Genomic DNA, 13,803 nt, shown 5'->3' with positions numbered 1-13,803 from the left:
GATGGCGAACAGCAGGGTTCCAAGAACTGAGCCTTGGGGGACACCGACAGATAGGGGGTGAGATGAGGAAGTGGTGTGAGAATGGGAGACGCTGAAAGTTTGGTCGGTTAGGTATGAGGAGATCCAAGATAGGGCCAAGTCTGTGATGCCCAGAGATGAGAGAATCTGTAGTAGGAGGGAATGGTCTACTGTGTCGAAGGCAGAGGACAGGTCCAGGAGGAGGAGGATAGAGTAGTGTCGCTTGGCTTTGGCGGTTAGTAGATCATTGGTGACTTTGGTTAGGGCAGTTTCAGTAGAGTGATGAGGTCGGAAGCCAGATTGAAGCCGGTCAAAGAGGGAGCAGGATGAGAGGTATGAGGACAATTCAAGATGGACATGCTGTTCCAGTAGTTTTGACGCGTAGTGGAGAAGGGATATGGGGCGATAGTTTGACACAGAGGATGGGTCAAGGGAGGGCTTTTTGAGGATGGGTGTAATAGAGGCATGTTTAAAGCATGAAGGGAATACATCAGTTGTTAGTGATGGGTTGAAGAGATGGGTTAAGGCTGGGATGAGGACTGCGGTGATGTTGGGGATGAGGTGCGATGGGAGCGGGTCCAGTGCACAGGTTGTTAGATGTGATCTTGAGAGTATAGTGGAAAGATGATCTTCTGTCATGGTCACCCCTCCTAGCCGCATGTCACCTCGGACCTCTGATCCCAGCTGGCGGCACAGTAGTTGGGGGTACGAGATACAGTGAAGCATTGGGAGACAGTCAGCGAGCGGGGCACAGGGAGACTGTCAGCGAGCGGGGCGTAGGGAGACTGTCAGCGAGCGGGGCGTAGGGAGACGGTCAGCGAGCGGGGCATATGGAGACAGTGGAGCACTATGCAGCTGGCCTTAGTCACACTTTGGACATATTAGGATCAGTTTGCGGCCACCAACAAAATGGCTTTGCACTGTGATCCTAAACTTCATCTTCCCTTATCCTTTTGGAAACACCCAGATTGGGAGAGGGAGGTTTGACATCACACACAGGAGAGCAGATTCTGCCCACTTTTACTGCTGTTGTAATGTGAGCTAGTTCTACAGTCGGATTTCAGCAGCTGCTCCCCCTACTGTTTAAGAGTGGAAAATGTCAAACTTTCCATTTTTTTTTATATTTTTCTCAATTAAAAACAAATAATTGTATTTAAACAAAACATTTAAACATTAATATTTTATATTTTTTCAGTTATTGAAGAAAAAAAAAATTTGAAGACACCTTCCCTTTAAGAACAGACCCAACATACTTGCCAAAAGTAGCAAGAACATTTCACAGATCTCAAAAGATAATTCTTCCCTCCTTTTGTGCTTCCCTGCAAAATCACAAAGAAGAGAGGCTGCACACACTTGACGTTAAGAAATCCCTATTACACCATTTGGACACAACTAAGTTATGGTGGAAAAGTCAGGTATTATTCATACCCTTTCAATGGACTAGGAAGGGGCTTAGGGCTCATGCGCATGTTGCATTTTTTTTGCGTTTCTGCAGCGTTTTAAGCTGCAGCGTCACATTGTCAAAATGCATGCGTTCTGCTTCCCCAGCAAAGTCTATGAGAATCATGCAAAATCCGTGCACACGATGCTTTTTTAAATGCAGCGTTTTGATTGTCAAAAATTTGACAAAATCTCTGCGTTTAAAAAAACAGCATGTCAATTCTTTGGTCCAATTTGGCAGCGTTCTACACCCATTGAAATCAATGAGTTGTAGAAAAACGCTACCAAAATGCTAAGCAGTGCATTTGCACTGCATTTTTGTTGCGATCAGCATGTTTTTTTAAAATAACAAACGCAGGTCTTTCGGTCTCTCTCTCTGTCCATGTCGTTCTCTCCCTCCCACCTCCTATCTCATACTCACCGGTCCACCCTCACCGGCGCTGCGCTGCACTGTGTTCACACTGTGGTGCTTCTCTTTTGAAAATGACGGCCGCTCATGATTCAATCTCGTATTCCCTGCTTCCCCAGCCCACCGGCGCCTATGATTGGTTGCAGTCAGACACGCCCCCATGCTGAGTGACAGCTGTCTCACTGCAACCAATCACAGCCGCCGGTGGGCGTGTCTATATGTAGCAGTAAAAAAAAAGAAATAAATAATTAAAAAAAAAAAAAAAACAACGTGCAGTCCCCCCGAATTTGGATACCAGCCAGGGTAAAGCCACACGGCTGAAGGCTGGTATTCTCAGGATGGGGAGCTCCATATTATGGGGAGCCCCCCAGCCTAACAATATCAGCCAGCAGCCGCCCGGAATTGCTACATCTATTAGATGCGACAGTCCCGGGACTCTACCCGGCTCATCCCGAATTGCCCTGGTGCGGTGGCAAACGGGGTAATAAGGAGTTAATGGCAGCAGCCCATAGCTGCCACTAAGTGCTAGGTTAATCATGGCAGGCGTCTCCCCGAGATACCTTCCATGATTAAACTGTAAGTTAAAGAAAATAAACACACACATCCAAAAAATCCTTTCTTTGTAATGAAAGACAAAAAACACCCTCTTTCACCACTTTATTAACCCCTCAAAAACACCTCCAGGTCTGACGTAATCCACGCAAGGTCCCACGATGTTTTCAGCTCTGCTACATCGTAAGCTGACAGGAGCGGCAGTAGAACACCGCTGCTCCTGTGAGCTCCATGCAGCAGCTGTGCTGTCACGGAGGTTACTCGCGGCCACTGGTCTCAGGGGGAGGACTGCAGCTGTGCCCGCGAGTAACCTGAGTGAAAGTACAGCTGATCGCGCAGCTCACTGCAGTCACTTAGGGGATTTGCGATCACAGGTGAGTCCTTCACGTGTGACCGCAAATCAGGCTGCGACACAAAAAGAGAGACGCACGATGTCCGTGAAATCGGGTGAAACTCTGACGTCACTGCTGCGAACTCCTGTGTCCTGGCACTGACCTCAGAGGTTCATCTGAGTTTATGACATCACACAGAGACAGAGCCGCGGGATGACAATGAAGTCGAGTGCAGTTCATCATCGCCCGGCTCTGTCTGTGTCTGCTGTCAGCGGGCATGTAGCAGAGCTGGGGGACCGCACTAACAAAAATGCATCCAAAACACATGGAAAATGCATCCAAAATACATACGTTTTGGATGCATTCTTTTTGTCAACACGCAGCGTCAAGTCTGCCAGAGGGTGCATTTATTTCTGCACTGGCCAGAACGCAACGTGCGCATGAGCCCTTACAGCTTCAAAAAGTACCCTAGCTAGGTGGGTTAAGGACGCCATTAGGTTATCTTATTTGGCCGGTAAGGTGTCCGTACCAGATAACATTACAGCCCATTCCACCACGGCCATGTGAACTTCCTGGGCTGAGAGGACAGAGGTGCCAATCGACTGGATATGTAAGGCTAGTTTCACACTTGCGTTGAACGGCATCCGTTGGATTGCGTTGTGTGACGGATGCAATGGATGCGTTGCATATAATGGCACAACGGATGCAACGGATCGTACAAAACAACGGCAAGCTTTTTTTTTTTATTTTTTTTTTTTTTCTTCTTACAGTTTTACTGGCAGCAGACTATTGTGAACGATCAGCTGATCACCCGGCGTCCGGGCGCTCAGCTGAGCGCTCTCACATGCCGGCGGCCAGGGCGCTTAGCTGAGCGCTCTCACATGCCAGCGGCCGGGCGCTCAGCTGAACGTACGGCCACCGAGAGACAAAATAAAGTTTCTGTGATTTAAAAAAAAAGATGAGCATGCACAGTGAAAAATAGAGGATTCCGCCGCTCAAAAAACGTTACATGATGCGTTCCTTCCGCCCGGCGGACGCAACGCAGCGTCGGCCAGCGGAAGCAACGCAGGTACTTTTGGCACAATCTGTCATCCATACAAGTCTATGGGAAACAGTGGAATCCGTTAACGGATTCCGCTGTTTTCCAAAAGGGCGGATTGTGACGGAAGGAAAAAAACGCAAGTGTGAAAGTACCCTAAGGCGGCAACTTGGTATTTCCCCTCTACATTCTTCAAACATTATAGACTGGATTTATCCTCCACGTCAGACTTGACGTTTGGTAGAAGGGTGCTACAGGCAGTGGTCCCTCCCTAGGTGTTGATTCTATCTATTCAAATCAAATCTCTATGATGGTGCTGTCATGGAGCAAGAGAAAAATCTTAGTTACTTATCGGTAATGGGATTTTCCAGAGCCCATGACAGCACCATAATATTTTCTGCCTCTTCACTTCACATAGGCACTGAGGGTGTGCCGCTGTAAGTAAGACTATTATTTAATTGGGTGATGGTATTAATGTTGTCTTGAGGTCCTCTCTTGCTCTGTAACCACACTGATGTGGAGAAGAGGTGCCGCCTTTTTATTTTAGTGGGGTTTCCTGTACTGGATGGGCGGACATCTCTCTCTGGTGGTGCTGTCATGGGTTCTGGAAAATCCCACTACCGGTAAGTAACTAAGATTATTCATGTTTTGCCTCTTTCACACAATAAAAACTATTTTATAGCAAAAAAAACCCACGTTTTTTCATAGCTATTTTCTGACAGCTATAACTTTCGTATTTTTCTGCTGACGGAGCTCAGGGGGGGGGCTTGTTATTTGTAGGACAAGATGACGTTTTCAGAGATACCACTTTTTATTTACTTTAGACTTTGTCGTGGTTTTTTTTTACACTTTTTCAGCTGTATGATGAAAAAGCAGGGTTTTTTTTAGTTTCTTTTTTTAGTGTTCACTGAAGAGGTGCGCTAGAATGACAATTTTATAGATCAGGTCTTTCTGGACGGTGAACTTTTTTATTTTTGTTTTTACATAAATGTATTTATTGGTATTATTTTGTGTTCACTTTGTTTCTTTATTGTGATTTTTTTTTTCAATTTATTTAAAGGGACTCTGTGAGCATAGAATGACTGTTAGGCCAGAGTCACACTTGCGCGTATCTCGCGAGAGTCTCGCATCGCATTACCCGGCTTGGCCTGATGCTGTCCGGACAGGAGCATCTCACCTGCATAGAAATACATGTAGCCGACCCGATCCTGTCAGGAGAGTACGGCCGTGTCGGGTGATGTGAAGCGAGAATCACACGAGTCTCTCACAAGTGTGACTCCGGCCTTAGGCTATGTGCCCACGAGACAACGTTCCTGCGGATTTTGCTGCGGAAAACCTGCGGACTTATCTGCATTTTCCAGATAAATCCACAGGTTTGTACAAGTACAGGCACTCGCCATGTTATCCTATGGGATTTGGGGAGTGCTGTATCAATGCTGTGGTATGTGCGGCTGTGGAAAATGCTGCAGATTTCCCACAGCCGCACGTAACTGCATGTCAATTATTCATGCGGAAATATCTCTGGATGTCACTATGGAGACAGAGGGCGGGACTTCTGCAGGTATTTCCGCACTTCTTACGCAGTTTTACCGCAACAAAAATGCTTGAATCTCGCAGCAATGGATAGCTGCGGATTCCGGGGAGCAGCTGCGGTAAACCTGCGGCAAAATCTGCAGGTATGTTGTCCCATGGGCACATATTCTTAAAACCAAGTACAGGCGTTAAACAAGCAGGTGAGAAGGTGTATTTAAATGATTAGCCAAGCCATGGTGCACAGTTACTCTGTCCTGACAGAGTCCCTTTAAACTTTTTTGTATTTTTTTTTTTATTTAGTCCAAGTATGGGACATCAACTTTTCCTGCTCTGATTGCCGATCTCATACCCAGTAATGCTTTAGCATTGCAGGGTATTAGATCAGTCAACAGGCAGGAGGCTTGTCAGGTTCTGCTCAAGGCAGTACCAAAGAAGCAGCCCCCTCCCTCTATAACGAAATTGATTCCGTTGTCGCTATTGACATCAGCACCGATTGTGGGCGTTATTGCACTGTCGGCTATAATATATAGCTTTGCTTGTGAGCCATCCTGATTGTTCAGCTATACATGTACAACGGTTCGTGGGAATGCACTTTGTGCTGTGACGTACATGTATGGGTTAAAACAGGAGTTAAAGATATCAGAAGTAAATCTATAATTCAGTATGCACAGACTACCATTGTTCTTGGCAACGTGAGTCTTAAGGGTGCTTTACACGAGACGACGGATCGTGCAATGCATCGTCGGGGTCACGGTTTTCGTGACGCACATCCGGCATCATACACAACGTCGTCTCGTGTAAAACCTCTGAGCAACGCAGTATCGCTCACAAATCGTGAGTCGTGTACTCGTCGCTCAGTTTCATAATATCGTTTATTTTTACTTGTGCCGGTTGTTCAACGTTCCCGTGGCAGCACACGTCGCTCCGTGTGACACCACGGGAGCGATGAACTCTGCTTACCTGCGTCCCACGGCACCCGCCGGCCATGTGGAAGGAAGGAGGTGGGCGGGATGTTTACATCCCGCTCATCTCCGCCCCTCCGCTTCTATTGGCCAGCGGCTGTGCAACGTCGCTGTGACGCAGAACGTCCCTCCCCATTCAGGAAGTGGACGTTCACCACCCACAGCGAGATCGCTCAGCAGGTAAGTACATGTGACGGGGGTTTCACGACTTTGTGCGACATGGGTAGCGATTTGCCCGTGACGCACAAACGACGGGGGCGGTTAGGATCGATTGTGAAATCGCACAATCGGTCGTCCCGTGTAAAGCAGGCTTTAGGCCACGTGCACACATTGAGTATTTGGTGAGTTATTACCTCAGTATTTGTAAGAGAAAACTAGGAGTCAAACAATCAGAGGAAAAGTATAATAGAAACACGTCACCACTTCTGTATCTATTACCCACTCCTGGTTTTGTCCACAGATACTGAAGTAAAAAAACTTCCCAAATACTCAATGTGTGCATGTGGCTTTATTTACACAAGATGATGATGTGCACAAAGTGCGTTTTTGTGCGATTTTCGGGTGCGTTTTTGGGATCAAAACTGCATGACTTTGCTTCCCCAGCAAAGTCTATGAGTTTTCATTTTTACTGTCCACACAACTTTTTTTTGAGCTTAACAAAAAAAAAATGGACAGGTCAATACTTTCCTGCATTTTTCTGCGTTTTCCCCCCATGCAACGCATTGGAAAAACGCAGCCAAAAACGCGGTAACAACACATGCGTTGTTGCCGCGGGGGCGTTTGTGCTTTTTTTGTGCATTTTTAGCAGCCAAAAACGCACAAAAATGCAGCGACAAAAAACCGCAGCGTACACATATAGCCTTACCAAGATTTTTTTTTTTTTTTAACGCACTCTAAAAAGTAATGTCACCCAACGAAAGACCATTTTGTTTGTTTATTGGCAGGAGCTTTCTGCTCATTCACGTTAACCTTTCAGTGTAAACGCACCTTATCTTTCTTGCAGCTTCAATCCATTTTCTCTTGGATTTCTATGATAAAGCGTCATTTAGTTTGGAGCAGGCACTACAAGAGCAGTTGGTGAAGGGGCATGGGGCAGAGTAAGGCTATGTGCACACAATGCGTTTTTTTGACGCTGCATTTTTGTGCATTTTTTAGCGCTAAAAACGCACAGAAACGCAGCGTCTTTAAAAACGCATTTTTTACCGCGTTTTGGTGCGTTTTTTCTCACTGTGTTTTTTTTTTATCAGTGAACATTGCCATTAAAGATTGTTGAAAGAAAAAAAAAAAAAGGTCTGATGTCATTTCCTTCTTCCATATGTTCTTCATTCTCCACTAGTGTATGCAGCAGACAGACAGCTGCAGAACTACAAGGCTCAACATGCTCCATCCAGGACTGTATGCTGGAGGGAGAGTCAGGGGGAGCAGACCTACAAGGCTCAGCATACTCCATCCACTAGTGGATGCAGGAAAGCAGACAACAGCTGCAGAACTACAAGGCTCAGCATCCTCGATCCAATAGTGTATGCAGGAGTTCTTTGCCCCCCCAACGAAAAAAATGACGTGGGCTTCGCCATATATTTGTATGCTAGCCGGGTACAGCAGGCAGGTCTATTTGTACCCGACTGGGAACCAAAAATATAGGGAAGCCCCTTTTTTTTTTAAATTATTTCATGAATTTCATGAAATAATTTAAAAAAAAAAAAATGACGTGAGCTTCGCCTAATTTTTGTGTCCAGCCAGGTACAACTAGGCAGCTGGGGATTGGAATCCACAGTGCAGGGTGCCCATGCTTTCTGGACACCCCTGCTGCGAATTGCAGTCCGCAGCCACCCCAGAAAATGGCGCTTTCATAGAAGCGCCATCTTCTGGCACTGTATCCAACTCTTCCAGCTGCCCTGGTGACGGTGGCTCGCTGGGTAATAATGGGGTTAGGGAAAGCTGCATATTATCAGCTGTCCCTAAGCCCGAAATTCATGGTGTCACGCCAATATTAGACATGGCCACCATGAATTTCTAGTAAAGATAAAAAAAATAACTACAACACACAGAAAAATATTTTTATTACAAATAAAACACAACACAATTAGTGACTCCATCTTTATTGAAATAAAGAACCCCCCTCCGCAGTAATTCTGGGTCAAGGGTCCCGCGCCGTCCAATCCAGATCCAATATCATCTGATCGGTTTGCTGGAAGGCAAAGCGATCAGATGATGTGTCAGGTTTCAGGATGTGAATCACATCACACATCAGCTGATTGTATGAAAGCCGTTTATACATCAGATGATGCATCAGCGAAAAAAAAAGTATACTCACTTATGTGCTGATTACCGGCAGCTCCTGGAGCGATTGGAGGAGTCTGATCCCGTCCGATCGCTGCAGGAGCTGCCGGTAATCAGTGATGAAGTCTGACGGCATCCGTTGACAGATTAAACCGGCCGGGCGCCAGCGTCACCCCGAGACTTACGATCAGCTGACTGCATCATGTGATCCATCGCCAGGGCCTGCAAGCTATCGGAGGTGTCCCGGCCGTCTGCACACAGCCGGAGCGGCGGTACCAGGAGAGGAGCTGGAAGCGGACATGGCACCGGGAGTCTGCAGACAGGTGAGTATGACATTTTTTTTTTTCTACTGTTCACTTTTGATTTCGCAGCTGCCTCCAACTCCCGCCCAGACATGGCGCCGCATGGGAGCTGACATGCACAGGACTGGAGGTGAAAGCGGCGGTGACGGTACCGGGAGGATTCACGCTTCTGTATTTACTGACAGAAGGAATCCTCTTCCTGTACATGTAACTTTACTACCCACCTCCTACGTTTATAGCTGCGTTTTTGATCTTAAAAACGCACTGAAACTCAGCTATAATAACAATTTGCGTTTCTCATTGCGTCTTTCAACATCCCATTGCACTCAATGGATGAAAAACACGGAAATAATTGACATGCTGCGTTTTTGTGGTCACCACAAAAACGCAGCTGAAAAAAACGCTGTGTGCAGACAGCAAAAATGAAAACTCATAGACTTTGCTAGGGGAAGCAAAGTCATGCAGTTTTCTGGGCAAAAACGCACCCGAAAAACGCCGCGAAAAACGCACTGTGTGAACTTACCCTAAAGCTTGGAAACGTGCCCTACACATCACCAATAGAGTTGAGCAAATACCTGTTTGTATTCATTATACTCATATCGAATACTGAATACCAAAGTAGATCAAAAGAAACAAAAATGTATGACACCATGATAAATTAAGGTGTATACAGTGTGTCCACCCATATCCTGTCCACCACCATTAACTTGAGAACGGCGGCAGCTATAGGCATAGAAGTGGTGTCTAGGTATAGTAAAGTATCCATGCGCTACGCAATGAAACCACCTATAGCGCCACCTGGTGGAAAACAACAGTTAGCATTTTTTATATCGAAAACGGAATGAGATAGAGGAAAAAAAAGTGAATTACAAAGTTGTAGGGTATCATCAATTTAATACGAATCGACATCTTGCACACAGAAATGTGCTATGATTAGAATGTGTAAAACTCACAAGGCTGCGGATGTGAAGCAATACCTCATGGAGACCTTCTTACAAGTCATTAGGTATGGTGGCTGCGTGGAGTGGCCTCCACGCTCACCTGACATGACCATATTGGACTTCTTTTTGTGAGGTCACATCAAACAGCAGGTGTATGCGACCCCTCCACCAACATTGCAGGACCTACGACAACGTATCACAGATGCTTATGCAAACGTGTCACCTACCATATTGCACAACATGTAGCAAGATACAATATGCTGTCCAGAGTCCAGATGTGCATTGCAGCTGACGGTGGCCACTTTGAGCATCAAAGTTAAATGAGCGCCATATGCGTGACCAGCATTCAATGTTTTGGGGGGGGGTCATGGGTTTCATATCCTAGCATTTCTGTATACAAGGTGTCGATTCGTATTGAATTGATGATTCCCTACAACTTTGTAATTCACTTTTTTTTCTCTATCTCGTTCCAATTTTCGAGATAAAAATGCTAACTCCATTGTTTTCCACCAGGTGGTGCTATAGGTGGTGTCATTGCGTAGCGCATGGATACTTTACTATACCTAGACACCACTTCTATGCCTATAGCTGCCGCCGTTCTCAAGTTAATGGCAGTGGACAAACTGTATATAGCACTATAATGAAAATCACTGGACTGGGGTAACCAGATAAGATAGTATTAGTATGTTAACACCAGGTATCAGAGAAATGCTGTCAGGGCAATAGAGAGAGCACAACATGGAGCAACATGTGCAATGCACCAAATGGCAGAATGTAGTGAATATAGTGAAATGAAAGATACATGGCCAGATCATAAGAAGAAAAGATAAATACCTGGACAGAGCGGGCCTGCGGGCACATGTGACGCCAACCCCGACGCACATGATTTGGCGTCACCTTCGTCAGGGGGGTCATAGTGGGGCCTGGTTTATGTAGTAATGTGTTCTAGTGGTGGTCCAATGGGTACTCAGCATAGATCGCGCATCACTGGCGGACCACCCCCACAACTGATCTGGTCTGATCTGGCCATGTATTTTTCATTTCACTATATTCACTACATTCTGCCACTGGGTGCACTGCACATCATGATATGCTAAAGCCACGAGTGCTTACATTTTTTGGCATACCATTGTTCTGTGCATGCTCCATGTTGTGTTCTCTCTATTGCCCTGACAGCATTTCTCTGATACCTGGTGGATTAGCATACTAATTAATACTATCTTATCTGGTTACCCCAGTCCAGTGATTTTCAATAGGCTATGTGCGCACAGTGCGTTTTTCGCGGCGTTTTTCGGGTGCGTTTTTGGCCTCAAAACTGCAGGACTTTGCTTCCCCAGAAAAGTCTATGAGTTTTCATTTTTGCTGTCCGCACACATCTGGTTTTTTTTACCTGCGTTTTTGAGTTAAAAAAAAAATGGACATGTCAGTTCTTTCCTGCGTTTTTCTAAGTTTTCCCCCCATGCAATGCATTGGAAAAACGCAGCAAAACGCAGAGATCAAAACCGCACCAAATCGCGGCAAAAACGCATGCGTTTTTTGATGCGTTTTTTCGACGCAGGTGCGTTTTTAGCGGCCAAAAACGCACCTGCGTCGAAAAAACGCAGTGTGCGAACCTAGCCTTACAGTGCTATATATGTACCATGTGATATGCTTATTGCTACACCTCACAGATTGGAGCTGGGTGGTCCAATTCATCTGATTATGTGTGTTTCATCCTTTTCCCTGTTTGCATTTTTTCTGGCCACCAATTATTATTTTACATGTCTTTGTCATTACATACCTTCCCTGAACTGACTTCTTTATATACTGTTGAGCACCTGTGTTCTGCTACTATGCCCTTTACATCGCATGTGATGCCCTCCTTTCTTTTTCTTGTCTAAACTGCCGGTTGTGGCGGTCATTATTTTCAACCAATAAATATCATTGTTTTTTACTTTATCGGTTCTCCGTAGAATTTTCTCTACATTTGTGTCCCTATCATAACAAATACTGTCTAATACTAGCGTATTCGTTTCCGAATAGCATGTGCAATGGAAGTCAATGGGGAAAACTCGCAAAGTAACGAGTAACCCGAATGCCACACTATTTGCTACTAGCACGAATAGTACGGCATTCAGGTTACTTGTTACTTTGCAAGTTTTTCCCCATTGACTTGCATTGCACACACTATTCAGAACATATATGCGAGTATTAGACAGTACTCATTATGACTATAGCAAGTACGAATAGTTGGATACTCGCTCAACTCTAATCACCAACAATATTTTTTATTGTGTAGCGCAAATGACACCCTAATCATCACACCACATTAGCTTACCAGGTTTACCCCCTAAGAAATTAAGTGGTGAAATAGTATCATATCAACTTGTGTATTGTAACTAGCCAGACTCTATATTCAATTATTGAGATGGTATACGAGGGGCTACTGATAAGCTTTACCAAGAAAGAAACGAGATAGGATGATGAAACTTTAAATTTATTCCACATACTCTCCACTGATGTCAACACATTTCTTACATCGCTATTCCAAGTTCTGTAAGCCTAGCAAAAAGAAGGATTTCGGTTGTGCCTCAAACCATGCATCCGTAGCAGCCATGGCATCAGAAATGGTGTGAAACTTTGTACCCTTGAGGTGTTTCTTCAGGTTTGAAAACAGACGAGTCGGACAGAGCTAAATCTGGTGAATAAGGTGGGTGGTCAACCAGCTGGAAGCCCACCTCTGCCATGGTCGCTTGTGCAGTGTGAGCGGAGGCGTTGTCTTGCAGGAACATGATTCCTTTGGACAGCTTTCAGCGCCTTTTGGCCTTCAGAGCTGCCTGCAATTGGTCCAAAAGTTCAATGTAATACCTTGCATTGATGGTGGAATCCTTTTGAAGTTAGTCAACTAGCAGCACACCCTCCTTGTTTTCAGGGTCATACAAATAAATCCAGGTTTCATCCATAGTGATCAGTCGATCCAGGAAGTTCTTATCAGTCCAGAAACACTGACAAATGGACCAGGAAGTTTTCACTCGTATGCTTCTCTCATCTGTTGTCAAACATTTGGGGACCCACTTTGCAGATAGCTTCCTCATGACCAAATGTTCATGGATAATGACACAAACATGTTCACGGCAAATGCCCATGATGTCTGCTATTGCTTTAGCTGAAATTCATCGATTCTCCAGTACAAGGTTCTGCACAGCATCGACAATCTCCGGAACAACCACCACTCTCGGTCGTCCCTCATCATTGGTGCTTAAGTGGCCCGTTTTAAATTTGGCAGCCCAATTCTTAACTGTGGAATATGAAGGGCATTGATCCCCCAATATCTGCGACATATCACCATGAATATCTTTCCCAGACTTTCTTTGTAGAAACAAGAATTTTATCACTCCTCTGCTCTCACTTGCAGTGAATATCGCATTAGACTCCGCCATTTTGTTTTCCCGCATGCGTCAAATACTGTTGCCATAAGCAACAAACACAACATTTTGAAAACATATATTAGACACATAAGGCTTTCATGTGATGTAACATTTGTACCATAGAAACAAAAAAAAAAAAGAAAGATCACAAAGCCAAAGACTTAGCAGCCACTCGTAAAATCGACTTGGCCCATTTGCCTCAACTGTAATTTGTGGCTGCTGAATGGGAGCAATGAGAACCACCTCTTACCTGCTGGTATCCATGACTCATCTTTTGATTAGCTGGTCTGGCACAACATCATATACATGTCCTGCCATAATGATGATATTGCAGAAGACCTGCTAATCAAAAAGAACAGCGGATGCAGACAGGTAAGAAGCAGTCCTCAAGATTTCGTCCAACGACCTAAGAGTACAGTTATGACCGATCTACTGGGTCGTGCGAATTGATTCACACCAACTCTATTCCCTTAACCTTCCAGGACCTAATAAAAAGTGACATACAGCAGACCTTCTGTCATCACAGTGTTTTCCATGATGAAAAAGGACTGCTTTAGTTACAACTTTGCATGCCCTTATCTCCCGCCT

The sequence above is a fragment of the Anomaloglossus baeobatrachus genome, chromosome 4, assembly GCF_048569485.1.
Source record: "Anomaloglossus baeobatrachus isolate aAnoBae1 chromosome 4, aAnoBae1.hap1, whole genome shotgun sequence".
Taxonomy (NCBI): Eukaryota; Metazoa; Chordata; class Amphibia; order Anura; family Aromobatidae; genus Anomaloglossus; species Anomaloglossus baeobatrachus.
The sequence above is the reverse complement of the archived record's forward strand: the minus strand, read 5'-3'. Positions refer to the sequence as shown.